Genomic DNA, 18,765 nt, shown 5'->3' on the forward strand with positions numbered 1-18,765 from the left:
GCAGGGGTTCAGCACTTCCTCAGGCAGATTAGGAGTACCGGACAGAACCCCACTTTCTTGTGTTCCTAGCTAGACCGACTTCACGCTGGGTCTTTCTCCCTCCTGCCCTGCACTGCCCACTCTCAATCCCGCTCGGGTGCTCTGAAGTTCCTCCTGTGCGTCGGAGTTCCCGGACCTGCTTGACCCTCCTGGGGATTAGAATGCGGCTTCTGCAACTGCCTATATAAGCCAGAAGCCTCCGGTTTTTCCAGCCGAGACTTGAAGTACATGACTGGGCCAGGGGCTGGTCCCCTTCTTGCGGCCTACGATCCCTCTGTCTTCTGACGGATGCGGGGCGTACGGGTGCCTTCCTGCACTTGCCGTACCCCCTAGGATCCCTTCTTAGCCTACTCCTCTGCTCCCCTCCTGGGCCTCTATCACTAGGCCCCTACTTGTGGAGCAGAGCTCCTACCGAGACTCTGCTCCTGGACTGTTCTTCTGAACTGCCCTACTGTTCTGACTCTTCTCTCCACCACCCTAAGATGGCTTCCCTTTGTATATACCTACTACTAAAGTGCTCCCCCTAACTACTTCCTACACCCACACCCACTACTGGTTCCCCCTACCTTTGGGTTCCCCCCACTCCAGCCAGGGTCAGGGCTCAGCAGAAAACATATATTGCGTCTTACCCTTCCAGCTGGCCTGGAGCAGTGTAGTGTTGGATGCAGGTGTTTGGGGTTCCGGGCAGCACTCCCTCCTTACCTGAGAGAAGGAGACACCACACCTCTGGGTGAGGTGCAGTACCTCTATGGTGACTGAACCCTCAGGGGCGCCACACTCTCCGCCAATGAGACTCAAGATCCAATGAATAAATCAAAATGTCATCCAGATAAACAATAACACTCCTACCGATCAAGGGTCTCAGAATGTCATTGATTAAATTTTGAAAAAATGCAGGGGCGTTAGTAAGCCTAAAAGGCATCACCAAACACTCAAAATGTCCTTCCGGGGTGTTAAAAGCTGTCTTCCATTCATCTCCGTCCTTCACCCGCAGCAAATTATATGCCCCACGAAGGTCAATCTTAGAAAACAATTTAGCTCCGGTCAATTGGTTAAACAAATCGGGAATAAGTGGTAGCGGGTAAGGATTGCACACAGTGATCTTATTAATCTCCCGAAAATCCAGACATGGCCTAAGACCCCCATCCTTCTTTTTGACAAAAAAGAACCCAACTGCCACAGGAGACTTAGAAGGTCTTATGTGACCTGCAGCTAAAATAGTCTGAAGGTACTCCTTCAAAGACTCTCTCTCTGGAATTGTCAGATTAAACAACCGGCTCTTAGGGAGCTTAGCATCAGGGACGAAGTCAATAGCGCAATCATAATCTCTATAAGATGGTAAAGTTTTCGACTCCACCTCCGAAAAAACCCTCCAAAAATCCTGAATGGGTTCAGGTAACTCCCCCTTCACAACAGCCGCAATATGAACATTACAACACTTATCATAACACCCCTGACTCCAGGATCTTATGGAACCAGACGACCCGTCCAGCAAAGGATTAGGCACTTTTAACCAGGGTAACCCCAGGACGACCGGGGAAGGCAATTTAGCAAGTACAAATAAGTCAATCTGCTCCTGATGTTCCATATTCATAGTAAGCGGAAACACAGTGACCTTTCGAAGAATGCTCCCATGCTCCAGGGGAGTATTATCAATCGCCACCACAGGAAAAGGAAACGACAAAGGTTCAGAATCAAACTTATACTTTTCAAGAAATTGTTGATCAATCAAATTAAGTGCAGAACCACAATACACCATAACCTGAAACTCAATCAAATGACCCTGACAGATGGTATTACCAGGAAAAACGTAAAAACGCAATGCGAATGGGAGTGTTATTTCTACTGACCATTTTATTTTCTTTCCGGAAGCGAACCTCACATTGCTTTAAAAAATGATCAGCCTTACTGCAATACAAGCAAAGTCCCTCAGAGAACCTCCTGTCCCTCTCCCTGGAACGGGATGACTGTAACATACCTGGCGGCGTCCTTGCATAGTGGTCCATTTCCCACTGTGCAGGAGCGCGCACTTGATCTCCTGTCCGGAATGTCTCTCTGGCTTCCCTCCATGCTGTCTGTTTGTGTCTGTCTCTGCTGCTTAAGGGCGGCGCCCGATCACTTCCTGCTTTTTGTACCTGCTGTGGGTCACACCCCTTGTGCGTCCTCAGCCTATTGCTGTCTGACACTTGGTATATAGCTCAGCAGCTCCCTTCTATCCCTGCCTGAGCATAGTGTTTCATTCAGTGTGTGCTTGCACTCTGAAGGTGCCAGGTCCCGTTCTGTGTTCTCTTGTCTGCCTATCCTGGAGGCTGTATTTCCAGGCCTGTCTGAACACGCTCCTAGCCTGTTCCTCCTGCCTTCTAGGGGCCGATTACCTAGACCCGTTCCTGTATCTTGTCTGACCTGTCTGAACACGCTCCTAGCCTGTTCCTCCTGCCTTCTAGGGGCCGATTACCTAGACCTGCTCCTGTATCTTGTCTGTCCTGTCTGAACACGCACCTTGCCTGTTCGTCCTGCCTCTCTGGGGGCCGTATTCCCAGACCCGCTCCTGTATTCCGCTGCAGTGTCGGTCTCCTCCGTACACTCAGTTCCAGTCTGAACTCTCTCCTATCCTTTACCTGTTTTGCCTCTATGTCCGTTCCCTTCCTTTTTCTGCAGAGTCTGAACTCGTACCTAACTCCTGCTTGTTGTCTCTGTACTCCCGTTTGTGAGTTTGTGGTCCACTCGCTACTTCTCTGCTAGTACCCTGTGGGTGTCTGGCTCTGCCTTTCCCTTCCTGTCTGTTCCGTGTGAACAGAGCCCTGTCCCCCCTACTCAGCCTAGCCTGCTCTGACTCCTTTGCTCACCGCTCCGGCGGTTCTAGTCTGCTCTGACTCCTTTGCTTACCGCTCCGGCGGTTCTAGCCTGCCCTGCTTCTGCCCACTGCTCCGGCAGTCCTGTCCTGCCCTGCTTCTGCCCGCTGCTCCGGCAGTCCTGTCCTGTCCTGCCCTGCTTCTGCCCGCTGCTCCGGCAGTCCTGTCCTGCCCTGCTTCTGCCCGCTGCTCCGGCAGTCCTGTCCTGCCCTGCTTCTGCCCGCTGCTCCGGCAGTCCTGTCCTGCCCTGCTTCTGCCCGCTGCTCCGGCAGTCCTGTCCTGCCCTGCTTCTGCCCGCTGCTCCGGCAGTCCTGTCCTGCCCTGCTTCTGCCCGCTGCTCCGGCAGTCCTGTCCTGCCCTGCTTCTGCCCGCTGCTCCGGCAGTCCTGTCCTGCCCTGCTTCTGCCCGCTGCTCCGGCAGTCCTGTCCTGCCCTGCTTCTGCCCGCTGCTCCGGCAGTCCTGTCCTGCCCTGCTTCTGCCCGCTGCTCCGGCAGCCCCGTCCTGCTCTGTTCTTGCCCACCGCTTCGGGCGTTCCCTCTCTGCTGTGGTTGTCTACCGCATCTGCGGTTCTGTGACCCAGTCTGTACTGGGTCTTAACCTTTCTGTGCTCCAGCCCGTCCTTTCGGCCAGTACCTCCCTGCCTGCATACTCGCCTGTATCCACCCATCTGCATACCTGCCGTGTTTGCTTATATCCACCAGTCTGTGCCAGCCTAACCTGCCTGTTCCTGAGTCCCAGTGTGTACTGGGTCCTATCCCGCCTGTGTTCCTACCTGCTAGTGCCTCTCTGTCCGCACTCTAGCTGTGCTTGCCTGTACCCCTCTACCTGTATTGTTCCTGAGTCCCAGTGTGTACTGGGTCCTATCCCGCCTGTGTTCCTACCTGCTAGTGCCTCCCTGTCTGCACTCTAGCTGCGCTTGCCTTTACCCGCCTGCCTGCATACCAGTCGTGCCTGCCTATACCCTCCAGTCTGTGCGCCAGCCTAACCAGCCTGATCCAGTAATCCCTGTGTGGGTCAACCCCCGTGTCCGGAGTTTGACCTGGAGTAGCACCTGGTCCCTCTGCCCGGTTTCTCCCTGGTGCACTGGCGTCGTATGCCGTCGTGCCATCTTGGTCGGATCGGCCAGATACTTAGTCACGCCCCTCCAGGCACTCTCCGGTTCATGGTCCAGTGGAATCACTACAATCACACGCACACGCCGCTCAGCCCGGGCGTGTGCATAACAATGACATTGCCCCGACCTGTATAGGTTCCCCAGTGTCAGCAGGAATATCGTGAGAAACAGAATCCAACAATACAGGAAGCTTCTCCTCATTCTGTCTAGCCCTCAACCTTCTATCCACACGGATAGCTAACTGCATGGTAACTTGCAGATGATCAGGTGCAGGGAATGCAATGAGCAAATATTTAACCCTTTCACTCAAGCCTGCCAGAAACAGAAACTTAAGTGCAGGGTCATTCCACCTGACCTCTGCAGCCCATTGTCTGAACAGGGAGCAATAACTCTCAGCATCAAGAGAACCCTGTTTGAGATGTCTGAGCTCTGCCAATCAGGATCGTCATATAGCAAATCCATGGCATCAAAAAATGCCTCTACAGACCTCAGACAATGATCATCAGGAGACAAGGAAAACGCCCAGATTTGAGGTTCCTTACGCAATAGAGACATAATAATTCCTACACGCTGTAGTTCACTACCAGAAGATCTAGGTCTGAACCGAAAATACAACAAACAAGCATTTTTAAATGAAAAAAAATCCTGTCGTTTCCCCGAGAAACACTCAGGTAATCCTACCTTAGGTTCTTTATAGCGTTCTGCAGGGTATTTACTCACGTACTGCTGAAGATTGGCAGCCTCCAGAGTCAGCTCTTTCAAGCGTTGAGCAAGCTCCTGGATGGTACACATACTGAAGAAAATCCAGGAAGAGGAGAGGAGAAGAAAAAAAAAAAAACACCTCTGTTATGTTCTGCAACTTAGAACTAAGGAATAGGACGGAAAAGCTGTCCCTGCATTGAGACTCAGCTTTACCCTATGCTGGGGTGGGTGCCCTATTCCTTATGAATAGCCCCGCCGAAACTCCTGCACTGAACTCAAACGAAGACCTGTAGGAAAGGGAAAGGGGTCCCTAAAAGATCTAAGGACTGGGAGCAAAAGCAGGAGACCTCCTAACAGAAAATTTAGTTGCAGAAATGAAAATTAAAGGAAACAAAACTGGTGGAACAAGAAGTCCCAGGATAACAATAGTCAAAAGCAAGAAGAACTAAACTAGGGTACTTTGCCAGAGCACAAGCGAAATAACACTGATGTCCAGCAAGGAATGGGGGCCAGGTGCTGGGTAATAAAGAGTGCAGAGATCACGTGACCAAGAAACCCAGCACCAGAGGAAAAGACTAGAAGCCAGCAAACCACAACAAGATGGCTGATAGTAAAACAACATAGATTCTAGCAATCATATGGGCAGTCCAGAATTGTTTAAAGGCATAGTAATCTTAGTGTATGTAAACTTTTGACTTTGCAGTAAGTAATAAAAATGCCTTAAAACATTCCCTCTTTCTCATTATTCTGGCATTTGGCAAATATTAAAAATTATGGTAATCCTAATAGACCTAAAATGAGAAAGGTTTATTCTGATTTCATGTGAGATGTTGAGAAAAATATGCATATGTGTCTTTTTATATAGTGTATGTAAACTTCTGGTTTCAACTGTATATACCCTGGTACGGTCACTGCTAACTCCACAATAACAAAAGAAACTATCTGCCATCACCAATTGTTTATACAGGCCAAATGGACATCTGTTACAGGTAGTGTTTTGCTTTAGAGGTGTGGTTTACAGAGCAAAGCTATTAAATGTTATATATTTAATCCGGAAAGGTAGGCAGCGTTTGTAAAATATATTATACAAAGATGATACAAAATGGGAACAAAACAATACGGAATCTACAATTACATAAAATAAAAGGGATAACAAAAGAAAAGTATTAAACCTGTGTCACGGAAATGGCTCAGAGCTTAGCGGAGGGAAGCACTCCTTTTAGGAAAATGGACAGGACCATAGCAAGCTGTATGATGACAGAAACCCAAACTCTGATTTTTATTAGATCAAGGTTACGCCCACATACCTCCATTTGGTGAGCTCATATGGGGGCTGGTGGGAGGATGTACTAGGTCTTTAAAAGATTATGAGATCCCCAACTTTCAAGATATCTTCGCTTCTGGAGGTCCCAAGCGGGAGATATTGTTGTCATGTTTCCTATCATGATCTTACCTTTCTATGGAGATGAAACATGGCATTGATAGCATCATCCCTCTGTCTGATATTAAATTGGAGGTGTTCAGCCACACTTATGGTGATGTAAGTAAATGCTCTCTGTTCGTCCCTTCACTACAACACTGAAAATATATCTCCCATAAATATTGGATCGTTGCAAACCCCAATATTCATCACTGGCCACTGGCTCCAGAGTGTTTCAGATAATTCCTTTGAACAGAGGAAACCTCTGTACTCTCCGCCTCTGAGTATATGAATTCTAGACAAGGCGACTGGTTCTCAGCTCCCCTAATGTAATTACCTATTCACGGCAGGAGGTCCTACATCAATGGAGGTTGAAGTTTCAGCTCTTTCTCACTTCACTAGTTATAGTTAATTCCATATGTTCAATGTGAGGCTGATATGTCCCCTCTCCGGAGATGTCTTTATGGATTTTACAATTTTTCTCTATGACAGATGGGGAACCACAGATAGTCAGGAGATGTCCTGAGGACTGTGGACTGGAACTGTGCGGTCACCGCATGCGCAGTGACACTGCAGCAGTAACCGCAAGATACATTGACTGCGCACGCGCTGGGAGCCACAGGTCACAGCGTGTGTGCACTGAAGCTGGTAATCACACAGCCTCAATGCGCATGCGCTGGACCAGCAGCCCGACGTGCTTGCTAAGAGCAGTATTCAAATGTCTTTGGCGGTGCCAGCACTGGCTGAATGTGGTGACAGACCATGACTGAATGTGAGAATCACACCCCTATGACTGAATATGAGCAGGTAGGACAAACTATATAAAATGTTAGAAAAGCATTATAATACCACCAATTTTCATGAAAACAGCTTGTTAGTGATGCACATTGCATCACTAACAAAGCAATGGGGGCAGTGTACATAGCAACTAGGACATGACAGGTTCCCTTTAAGGCAAAGTCTCATTGCATTCCATGTGATGCATACAGCAGTTTCAGTATACTAGTTGATGTATTCAGTAGATTATCACTGTTTTCTGATGTATACGCCAATCTCAATGTATCCTATTCGAAGTATAGGATACATTGTAGAAGTAGTAGAATCTCAGTGTATCCTATGTGATGTATACAGCAGTCTCAGGGTATCCTATGTTATGTATCTGTAGCACCCTGAGGATTCGGCTGCTACAGGGGTATTGCACCTCAAGCCAGAGGTGTGGTATTCCACTCCCGGGTAAATAGTTACCCGTCAGGGTACAGTGAACTGTTACTGCTGCTAGTTAAAATATAGTCCCCGTTGGGACCAGCAAATTGAACTGTTAACCCGTGTGTCCCTTAATCCCACTGACCGAGGACTGAGAGCGGTCATTCCTTCCTTATACCTGGCCGAGGACTGAGAGCGGCCACTTTCCCCCTGTATATAGTTGCGCTTTCTAAGGCGCCCCCTACTGGTTTTATAAGGAAACCGTTTTTCTACAAGAGACTGTCTGTAACATACCTGGCGGCGTCCTTGCATGGTGGTCCATCTCCCACTGTGCAAGAGAGCGCACTTGATCTCCTGTCCGGAATGTCTCTCTGGCTTCCCTCCATGCTGTCTGTTTGTGTCTGTCTCTGCTGCTTAAGGGCGGCGCCCGATCACTTCCTGCTTTTTGTACCTGCTGTGGGTCACACCCCTTGTGCGTCCTCAGCCTATTGCTGTCTGACACTTGGTATATAGCTCAGCAGCTCCCTTCTATCCCTGCCTGAGCATATGTGTTCTTTCAGTGTGTGCTTGCACTCTGAAGTTGCCAGGTCCCGTTCCTGTTTCCCTGTCGCCTTTCCTGGAGGCTGTATTTCCAGGCCTGTCTGAACTAAGTCCTGTATTTCTCCTGCCTTGCGGTGTCAGCTCCCGTGTCTGAACTGTGTCCTGTATTTCTCCTGCCTTGCGGTGTCAGCTCCCGTGTCTGAACTGTGTCCTGTATGTCTTCTGCTTTACGGTATTAGTTCCCGTGTCTGAACTAAGTCCTGTATTTCTCCTGCCTTGCGGTGTCAGCTCCCGTGTCTGAACTGAGTCCTGTATGTCTCCTGCTTTGCGGTATTAGTTCCCGTGTCTGAACTGAGTCCTTTCTGTGTTATCTAGTCTGTCCTGTCTGAACACGCTCCTTGACCTGTTCGTTCCGCCTCTCTGGGGGCAGTTTTCCCAGACCCGCTCCTGTATCCCGCTGCAGTGTCGGTCTCCTCCGTACACTCAGTTCCAGTCTGAACTCTCTCCTATCCTTTGCCTGTTTTTCCTCTGTGCCCGTTCCCTTCCTTTTTCTGCAGAGTCTGTACTCGTACCTGTCTCCTGCCTGTTGTCTCTGTACTCCCGTTTGTGAGTTTGTGGTCCACTCGCTACTTCACTGCAAGTACCCTGTGGGTGTCTGGCTCTGCCTTTCCCTTCCTGTCTGTTCAGTGTGAACAGAGCCCTGTCCTCCCTGCTCAGTCTTCTGCACTCTAGTTGTGCTTGCCGGTACCCCTCTGCCTGTATTGTTCCTGTATCCCGGTGTGTACTGGGTCCTATCCCGCCTGTGTTCCTACTTGCCAGTGCCTCCCTGTCTGCACTCTAGCTGTGCTTACCTTTACCCCCCGGCCTGCATAACCGCCTGCCTGCATACCCGCCTGCCTGCATACCCGCCTGCCTGCATACCCGCCTGCCTGCATACCAGTCTGTTCCTGTATTCCCCTGTGTGGGTCAACAGCCGTGTCCGGGGTCTGTCCTGGAGTAGCACCTGGTCCCTCTGCTCGGTTCCTCCTTGGTGCACTGGCGTCGTATGCCGTCGTGCGACCCTGGTCGGATCGGGTGAATACTTAGTCACGCCCCTCCAGGCATACACTCTCCGGCACGGTCCAGTGGAATCACTACCAATCACCCGCACACGCCGCTTAGCCCGGGCGTGTGCATAACAGCATGCTCAGGCCATGGTTCCCGTTGAGCCCCACGGCCTTCGCTCTCTGAGAAGTTTTCCAGCGAATACATGCATTAAAATAAATAAATAAATTTTTTTTCCCTTAGCTGAGTTCCAGGCGAATTACGCACCGTCCAGATGGATCTATCAGCTCTCGTTCCTGCGGATCCGCCACGTTACTATGGGGATCCAAGACAGTGTCGTGCATTTGTGGAGCAATGCATGCTACACTTTAAGGCCTACCCTCTTTATTTTCCTTCCGATTGGGCTAAAGTGGCCTTTATGATGTCTTACCTGGCGGGTGATGCCTTGGAATGGATCAACCCCCTATATGAGACACAGGATCCGATCCTCCGGGACCTAATGGCCTTCCTGGTGGCCTTTCTAATGGTCTTCGATGATCCTAACCCGGAGGCTCCTGCTGAAGCTTCACTTCCCAATATCCCGGAGCAGCCCCAATGGGTAATGTGTGTGGGTAGCGCAATAGTTCTCCAGCCCAATGAGACTACTGCCCACCCAGAATCCTCACAGGGTGACTACGCTTTCCGGAATACTTCTCCCAACCTCAAGAGGCAGTCCAGACGTGCTAGACTTAGAGGCAAGCAGTCACGCCTGGGTCTGTCCTCCCTGAGACCTCCTGAACCCTTCGGGGTGCTACCTGGTAACGAAAGGACAGAGACTCTCCTATACTCTGTACCTGATACCTCGCTCGCTTCGTCCAGTGAGTCCAACCTAGTGTACTCCGAAGCAGAGGTTACTCCCGAGTCTCTACACCCCTCCGACCAGGCGGAGGACCTCCAGTTGTGTTTAGAACCCTTCGGGGTGCCACCTGGTGGTGAATGGACAGAGACTTTCCTATATCCTGGATCTGATACCTCGCTCGCTTCGTCCAGTGAGTCCAACCTAGTGTACTCCGAAGCAGAGGTTACTCCCGAGTCTCTACACCCCTCCGACCAGGCGGAGGACCTCCAGTTGTGTTCAGAACCCTTCGGGGTGCCACCTGGTGGTGAATGGACAGAGACTTTCCTATACTCGGTACCCGATACCTCGCCTGCTTCCTCCAGTGAGTCCGACCTAGTGTTCTCCGAAGCAGAAGTTACTCCCGAGTCTCTACACCCCTCCGACCAGGCGGAGGACCTCCAGTTGTGTTTAGAACCCTTCGGGGTGCCACCTGGTGGTGAATGGACAGAGACTTTCCTATTTCCTGTACCTGATACCTCGCCTGCTTCCTCCAGTGAGTCCGACCTAGTGTTCTCCGAAGCAGAAGTTACTCCCGAGTCTCTACACCCCTCCGACCAGGCGGAGGACCTCCAGTTGTGTTTAGAACCCTTCGGGGTGCCACCTGGTGGTGAATGGACAGAGACTTTCCTATTTCCTGTACCTGATACCTCGCCTGCTTCCTCCAGTGAGTCCGACCTAGTGTACTCTGAAGCAGATGTTTTCTCTGAGCCTCAGTACTCTTCTGACCCGGCGGAGGACCTCCAGTTGTTTCCTGAATCCTCCGGGGTACCACCAGATAACAAAGAGACAGTGACTTTTCCTCATTATGTACCTGATAACCCGTCTATTTTTTCCTGTGAGCTTGACAAGATGTACCTCGAAGCAGAGATTACCCTCAAGTCTCTGTCCCCCTCCAACCCAGTGAACGACTGGTCCTCGAATTCCCTGCGGAAGATTCTGGCAGGCCTGAAGAAGAGGGGGCGTAAGGGGGGAGGTACTGTAACATACCTGGCGGCGTCCTTGCATGGTGGTCCATCTCCCACTGTGCAAGAGAGCGCACTTGATCTCCTGTCCGGAATGTCTCTCTGGCTTCCCTCCATGCTGTCTGTTTGTGTCTGTCTCTGCTGCTTAAGGGCGGCGCCCGATCACTTCCTGCTTTTTGTACCTGCTGTGGGTCACACCCCTTGTGCGTCCTCAGCCTATTGCTGTCTGACACTTGGTATATAGCTCAGCAGCTCCCTTCTATCCCTGCCTGAGCATATGTGTTCTTTCAGTGTGTGCTTGCACTCTGAAGTTGCCAGGTCCCGTTCCTGTTTCCCTGTCGCCTTTCCTGGAGGCTGTATTTCCAGGCCTGTCTGAACTAAGTCCTGTATTTCTCCTGCCTTGCGGTGTCAGCTCCCGTGTCTGAACTGTGTCCTGTATTTCTCCTGCCTTGCGGTGTCAGCTCCCGTGTCTGAACTGTGTCCTGTATGTCTTCTGCTTTACGGTATTAGTTCCCGTGTCTGAACTAAGTCCTGTATTTCTCCTGCCTTGCGGTGTCAGCTCCCGTGTCTGAACTGAGTCCTGTATGTCTCCTGCTTTGCGGTATTAGTTCCCGTGTCTGAACTGAGTCCTTTCTGTGTTATCTAGTCTGTCCTGTCTGAACACGCTCCTTGACCTGTTCGTTCCGCCTCTCTGGGGGCAGTTTTCCCAGACCCGCTCCTGTATCCCGCTGCAGTGTCGGTCTCCTCCGTACACTCAGTTCCAGTCTGAACTCTCTCCTATCCTTTGCCTGTTTTTCCTCTGTGCCCGTTCCCTTCCTTTTTCTGCAGAGTCTGTACTCGTACCTGTCTCCTGCCTGTTGTCTCTGTACTCCCGTTTGTGAGTTTGTGGTCCACTCGCTACTTCACTGCAAGTACCCTGTGGGTGTCTGGCTCTGCCTTTCCCTTCCTGTCTGTTCAGTGTGAACAGAGCCCTGTCCTCCCTGCTCAGTCTTCTGCACTCTAGTTGTGCTTGCCGGTACCCCTCTGCCTGTATTGTTCCTGTATCCCGGTGTGTACTGGGTCCTATCCCGCCTGTGTTCCTACTTGCCAGTGCCTCCCTGTCTGCACTCTAGCTGTGCTTACCTTTACCCCCCGGCCTGCATAACCGCCTGCCTGCATACCCGCCTGCCTGCATACCCGCCTGCCTGCATACCCGCCTGCCTGCATACCAGTCTGTTCCTGTATTCCCCTGTGTGGGTCAACAGCCGTGTCCGGGGTCTGTCCTGGAGTAGCACCTGGTCCCTCTGCTCGGTTCCTCCTTGGTGCACTGGCGTCGTATGCCGTCGTGCGACCCTGGTCGGATCGGGTGAATACTTAGTCACGCCCCTCCAGGCATACACTCTCCGGCACGGTCCAGTGGAATCACTACCAATCACCCGCACACGCCGCTTAGCCCGGGCGTGTGCATAACACTGTCGCACTTTACCCGGTCACAAGTCGCACCGTGGCCGGAGGAGCAAGAGTGTTAACAAGAATATTGATATATATATAATGTTTATATGTTATTGTTGTTATGAAAATTTGTATGTTTGATGTTTTTATTCTCTTACAGCCCGAGGACGTGCTGTGATTTACCAGGGGGGAATGTAGCACCCTAAGGATTCGGCTGCTACAGGGGTATTGCACCTCAAGCCAGAGGTGTGGTATTCCACTCCCGGGTAAGGATGGAGTGTGGAACTGAGCTCAGTAGGCTGCATGCACTACATACATCCCATTTCCGGGGGACAGATCAATGGTACTCCCACTAGGTATATGTGCAGGTACGACAGAGTCTGTCCCTGGCTGGAGTGGGAGGGGGGTGGAACATCCCAGTAGTGTAGGGGCAGATAGGGGTAGCAGTCTGGGTAATGCTAGGAGCTCATTGGGTGCTGGTCACCTGAGCTCACACATAGAGGGAGTATATAAGGTGGGAACCATCTTAGATCAGGGTCAGACAGGCAGACAGTTACCAGTCAGTCTTTTGTAGAGGGTCAAGCAGTCCTGAAAGAAGAGAGAGAGGAGAAGAGAAGGACCCAGAGGGGAAGAAGAGGGAACCCCAAGAGCCCAAATACAACCAGAAGGGTGAAGGGTTGGCACAAGGGTACCGGATCCCAAGCTGGTGGAGGGCACTAATCCTCAGCCAGAGACCGGAGGTTGTGGGCAGGATCTGCCACAACCCCCCACTAAATCCACTGCGAAGGCACACCGAGTATAGGGTCAGGGAACCCAGAGACAAGGGTTTTACCAACAAGAGGCCCGAGGGAGCCGGACATAAGTGGATCCCTGGTGGGGAAGGCCAGAGAAAAGGAACGTCAGAAAGGGAGCTCAGGATCACGCTCCAGAATTACCTGGGGGTTGGCCGAGTCCAGGACCTGGTGGACGCAGCACGGCTCGGGCGGTCACTCAAGGCCGGAGTGACCAGCACAACAGCAGTAAGTAAAAACCCTGAACTGCACAGCCCGACTCTGCGTCTTATTACCATCCTCACTGCACCACCACAACCACCACCCTCTACAACTGACCCCCTGAGGCTATACCCCTCCCGTTGGGGGTTATACTACCAGAAGCTGCACACACACCACCAGCCTCAGCGGACCCTGCTGCAGCGGCGGCCGTATTGACCGCAAATCAACGGGTGGCGTAGTCGACACTAAAGAACATCCAGCAACATCTGTAGGACTGCCACACACTGAGCTTGACACCCTGGGCACGGACCGGGTCACCGCCACTCGGAGACTGCAACCCCCATCTGATCCGGCTCCGGGTATCCCCCAAACAACACTGGCCCAGGGGGCGCGTCAACTTTGGCGTAGTCGGCAGGATAACGTGCCCGCAACAACCGGGTACTGCGTGCCTGAAGAAAAGTTCACCGTTACCTCAAAAAGAAGTCTCCCGCCGGTTCCGGAGGGTCCCCGCCAACTGACCCCATCACAGGTCGTTTCCCGCCGGTTGTCCGCCATTTGCAGCTTTTTCCCGCCATTTCCAAAGATTTCCCGCCTTGGAAGAGCGGACGCCATTATGGGCGTGCCAGAGGGTGGCAAAAGGCCACCTCCCATCGTGGGCCAGGTCGAAGAATGGCGCCAAAAGCGGAAACCGCGCCCACCAACAGAGACTGTGATGCTGGAAGTGTCCATCAGCGTGAGAGAACTGCCCCTGGAACTGACAATCACAAAGTTGCCCCGGGACCACCCTCAATGTGGGCGGAGACGGAACAAAAAAAGAGCGAAGATGGGTGCAGCCTGGAGGAGTCTGGAGAGAGCGCACCCGGAGACAAGAAGTCTGGAGAGGAGTCCAGAGAAAGCGTACCCGGAGATGGAGGGAGAGACAGGCAGCACCGACCCAGTGGTCAGGAGCCTGCTGCAAGCAACAACCCCACTAGGCTTAGTGGAGATCCTAGCACAGCTCCCCCGAGACCGGGAGTGTGCACAGACCGCGCTGGAGGGCCTCGCACGGAGGATGGCCCAGGTGCAGCAAGACACGCTGACGGAGTGGAGCCGTGAGATGGCCCAGCAGACCGGAACCCGTCAGCGGAGCACGCCACCCGAGACGAGGAGACAGACCGCCTCTGAGGATGGTGCAGGAGGAGTGAAGGCCGGAGACGGCGCCGAGAAGGGAGCTGGACAACTGGAGGCAGGTAAAGGGGACGTCACTACCCCGAGCCGAGAAACCGTGAGCCTGCCCCAGCTCCCCGTCGCAGAGCCCGAAATTCCCCCTGCCGTGCCCGTCGCTGCATCGTCACCGTGCCGGACTAGGCCTCAAGTAGAAGCCGCGGCCGCGACCCCTGTGACGTCATACGCCTCGACCCTGAGCGCGGCGAAGCAGGAAATACCATCGGCCTGGTCGCAAGGTCTAGTACCTCCGGGCGCCGCAATTCCAACAGCGCCCCCTACCTCCGCGGAGCCACCGGCCTGGTCGCAGGGCCGAGTACCCCCGGGCGCCGCCGTCCTTACGGTGCCCTTTACCTTTAGGGTGCCCCAAGCCTGGTCGCAAGGCCTGGTCAACCCGGGCGCCGCTACCATCAACGCGCCCTCAACATCTCGAGTGCCGCACCTGGGCGAAGATCTATTTGCCCAGCACACGTGCCCGGATGGGCAGCCCTTTGTATGGCCCCAGGAGAACTACCAACTGGAACTCCAAAGAGCAAGGCCCCTGTGCGAGCCCCTGATTCCGGCTCCGAAGCCCGTCAGGAGAACCCCGCTCCCGCTAGAAGAAGCACAATTCGAGTGGGACCCCACCGGAGGAGACCTCATGGGGTTCACTCAAGAAACGCGGGCAGCCGCAGCAGAGTGAGTGGAGTGCTGCCGCCAGCAGTTGGCAGCCTTCGAGCAAGAGCGGAAAGAGAGGCGGATCCGTGAGCAGCGGCTGCAGGAACAGAGCGCAGGGCAGAAGAGCCGGACCAGGAGGAACCCCCGTGCAGCTCATGGTCCCCGTACCACCGGGACTGTGATTAAATTCAACCTGCAGCATGGGTGGGGCTTCATAAGAGACCATCATACCCCCGGTGACGTCTTTGTAACCCGCAGAGACGTAGAAAGCCATCTGCCGGAGGGACACAGAGGTCGTGACCTGTACGTAGGGGACGAGGTCACGTTCACCCGGCACAAGTGTGCCAAAGGACCCTACGCCCTCCATGTGCATCGCCTGACGGAGGAGGAGCTGCGGTGTGAGGAGGAGCAAGAGGACCCGGACGGGTCTGAAGACAAAGAAGGAGCAGGAGGACGCCGTCGTTAAAGTACGGTAAAGAGACTGTAAATAGTTACCCGTCAGGGTACAGTGAACTGTTACTGCTGCTAGTTAAAATATAGTCCCCGTTGGGACCAGCAAATTGAACTGTTAACCCGTGTGTCCCTTAATCCCACTGACCGAGGACTGAGAGCGGTCATTCCTTCCTTATACCTGGCCGAGGACTGAGAGCGGCCACTTTCCCCCTGTATATAGTTGCGCTTTCTAAGGCGCCCCCTACTGGTTTTATAAGGAAACCGTTTTTCTACAAGAGACTGTCGCACTTTACCCGGTCACAAGTCGCACCGTGGCCGGAGGAGCAAGAGTGTTAACAAGAATATTGATATATATATAATGTTTATATGTTATTGTTGTTATGAAAATTTGTATGTTTGATGTTTTTATTCTCTTACAGCCCGAGGACGTGCTGTGATTTACCAGGGGGGAATGTAGCACCCTAAGGATTCGGCTGCTACAGGGGTATTGCACCTCAAGCCAGAGGTGTGGTATTCCACTCCCGGGTAAGGATGGAGTGTGGAACTGAGCTCAGTAGGCTGCATGCACTACATACATCCCATTTCCGGGGGACAGATCAATGGTACTCCCACTAGGTATATGTGCAGGTACGACAGAGTCTGTCCCTGGCTGGAGTGAGAGGGGGGTGGAACATCCCAGTAGTGTAGGGGCAGATAGGGGGAGCAGTCTGGGTAATGCTAGGAGCTCATTGGGTGCTGGTCACCTGAGCTCACACATAGAGGGAGTATATAAGGTGGGAACCATCTTAGATCAGGGTCAGACAGGCAGACAGTTACCAGTCAGTCTTTTGTAGAGGGTCAAGCAGTCCTGAAAGAAGAGAGAGAGGAGAAGAGAAGGACCCAGAGGGGAAGAAGAGGGAACCCCAAGAGCCCAAATACAACCAGAAGGGTGAAGGGTTGGCACAAGGGTACCGGATCCCAAGCTGGTGGAGGGCACTAATCCTCAGCCAGAGACCGGAGGTTGTGGGCAGGATCTGCCACAACCCCCCACTAAATCCACTGCGAAGGCACACCGAGTATAGGGTCAGGGAACCCAGAGACAAGGGTTTTACCAACAAGAGGCCCGAGGGAGCCGGACATAAGTGGATCCCTGGTGGGGAAGGCCAGAGAAAAGGAACGTCAGAAAGGGAGCTCAGGATCACGCTCCAGAATTACCTGGGGGTTGGCCGAGTCCAGGACCTGGTGGACGCAGCACGGCTCGGGCGGTCACTCAAGGCCGGAGTGACCAGCACAACAGCAGTAAGTAAAAACCCTGAACTGCACAGCCCGACTCTGAGTCTTATTACCATCCTCACTGCACCACCACAACCAACCACCACCCTCTACAACTGACCCCCTGAGGCTATACCCCTCCCGTTGGGGGTTATACTACCAGAAGCTGCACACACACCACCAGCCTCAGCGGACCCTGCTGCAGCGGCGGCCGTATTGACCGCAAATCAACGGTTGGCGTAGTCGACACTAAAGAACATCCAGCAACATCTGTAGGATTGCCACACACTGAGCTTGACACCCTCGGAGACTACAACCCCCATCTGATCCGGCTCCGGGTATCCCCCAAACAACACTGGCCCAGGGGGCGCGTCATATCCAACAGAGTCTTAGTGTATTTTATGTGAAGTATACAGCAGAATCTCAGTCAGTCATATTTGATGTATAAATATAGAAGTCTCAGTGCATCCTAGGTGATGGATACGGCAATTTCAGCAACAAATCACAGCACAGTTATCATTTTACCAGAGCAGAATACAAAATTAAAGCTTTTCTATGATTGGCTGCTGTAGGCAGCAAGACAGTTTTTTACACAGTTTTTTTACAAAGTCTTCACTAATATCTTTAGCTGCATGAGAGGATATACCAAGGAACACGGAGGGTGGAAATGGGTGTGCAGTCGAGGAGTATGAGAGCTGCCAGGAGGGATTGAATAGAAAATGACATCATCCTTTAGCTTACAGGAAGTCAGAGACTGACATCCTGTCTACGCATTAGCACATGTACTGTACTAGACTGGTTGTCAAACTAGAAATACATCACTCAACTTTCTATAATGAAAGGGGGAAATGTATAGCTGTAACATATTAGAATATTGATGAGGAATAAGAATTATACTTGTAGACATATTGATGTAGTGTTTTTTTAAAGTTTATATGTTGGAAGAAGAAATGGGCAGGTAGAGGATCTAAGAGTTTAACAAGGTCAAATCCTAGTTGCTAGATGACTGGTTCAAAGTCTCTCATGGGGTGTTCCTGGTATGCAGTGGTTAGCACCTCCCAAATGTGGACAACCAGTAAATAAGCGAAGGGATTAGGAGCACCATAATAGGAATGGCTGGTACTTGGGCATCACTTACCGTCTGGAGTTCATACCTTGATGAGTCAGAGCTGTTTTTGTGTCACAGAAGGGACATAGAATCTAAAAATATTTTTTTTTAACTTAATGCAAAACATTACAACTGTCTGCCTTTTTTACTGTGTTGTCTGTGTGATATTTGCAACTTGGATAGGTGTGTATTTAATGCCTCGTTTCCACCTAACTGGCCATCATTTTTTTTTCCTCAGCATGACAGAGAAAAACATCCTAGGGATACTGATACAAGAATGCATAACATAGACCTTTTAATGAGCCAGATCAGAAAATGCTACATCCGGATCACCAGTTTTGCAGCAAAAAATAGTAAAAAAAAAGTCTAGAGACAAGTGATGCCATCTTGAAATCAGTTGTCATTAGTAATACCGATATAGATAGAACAGATGTATGGAAACCTGGTTTTAGTCTGTACTAATAATCAAAACTCAGTACCTGAACACAGAGCAGACCATGTTGGTACTATAGTTGGTTCAGCTACTCTCTCCATTGTAACAGTGTTTTCCTGTGTGTCTCAAAACAGATTCAGTCACTCTAGTCAATAACATTTCCAGTGCCACCAAAATAATGCCAGCCAAGAGAGAGACTATATAACAAGGAGCCTTGAAAATGGTATTACATTATTCAATTAAGACACTGGACAAGAGCTAAAGGGGGCGTTACCAGTGTGAGACATGTATATCAGGAAAGCAGACTGTCAGTCATTACATGTCTCACACTGGTAACGCCCCTTTTCATTTAAAATCTCTGGAGGCAGATTCTCAGTGCGATCTTAACAGCTTATTTACATACTAAGAAAAATGGGGATTTCTCTGGAATAAGACATCGGATTTCTGATATAAAGGCATCATATTTTCTATGACCTGCCTGCCC

Source organism: Phyllobates terribilis, unplaced genomic scaffold (assembly GCF_046119375.1).
Source record: "Phyllobates terribilis strain yellow unplaced genomic scaffold, ASM4611937v1 Scaffold_7__3_contigs__length_470593459, whole genome shotgun sequence".
In the NCBI taxonomy this organism is placed as follows: domain Eukaryota; kingdom Metazoa; phylum Chordata; class Amphibia; order Anura; family Dendrobatidae; genus Phyllobates; species Phyllobates terribilis.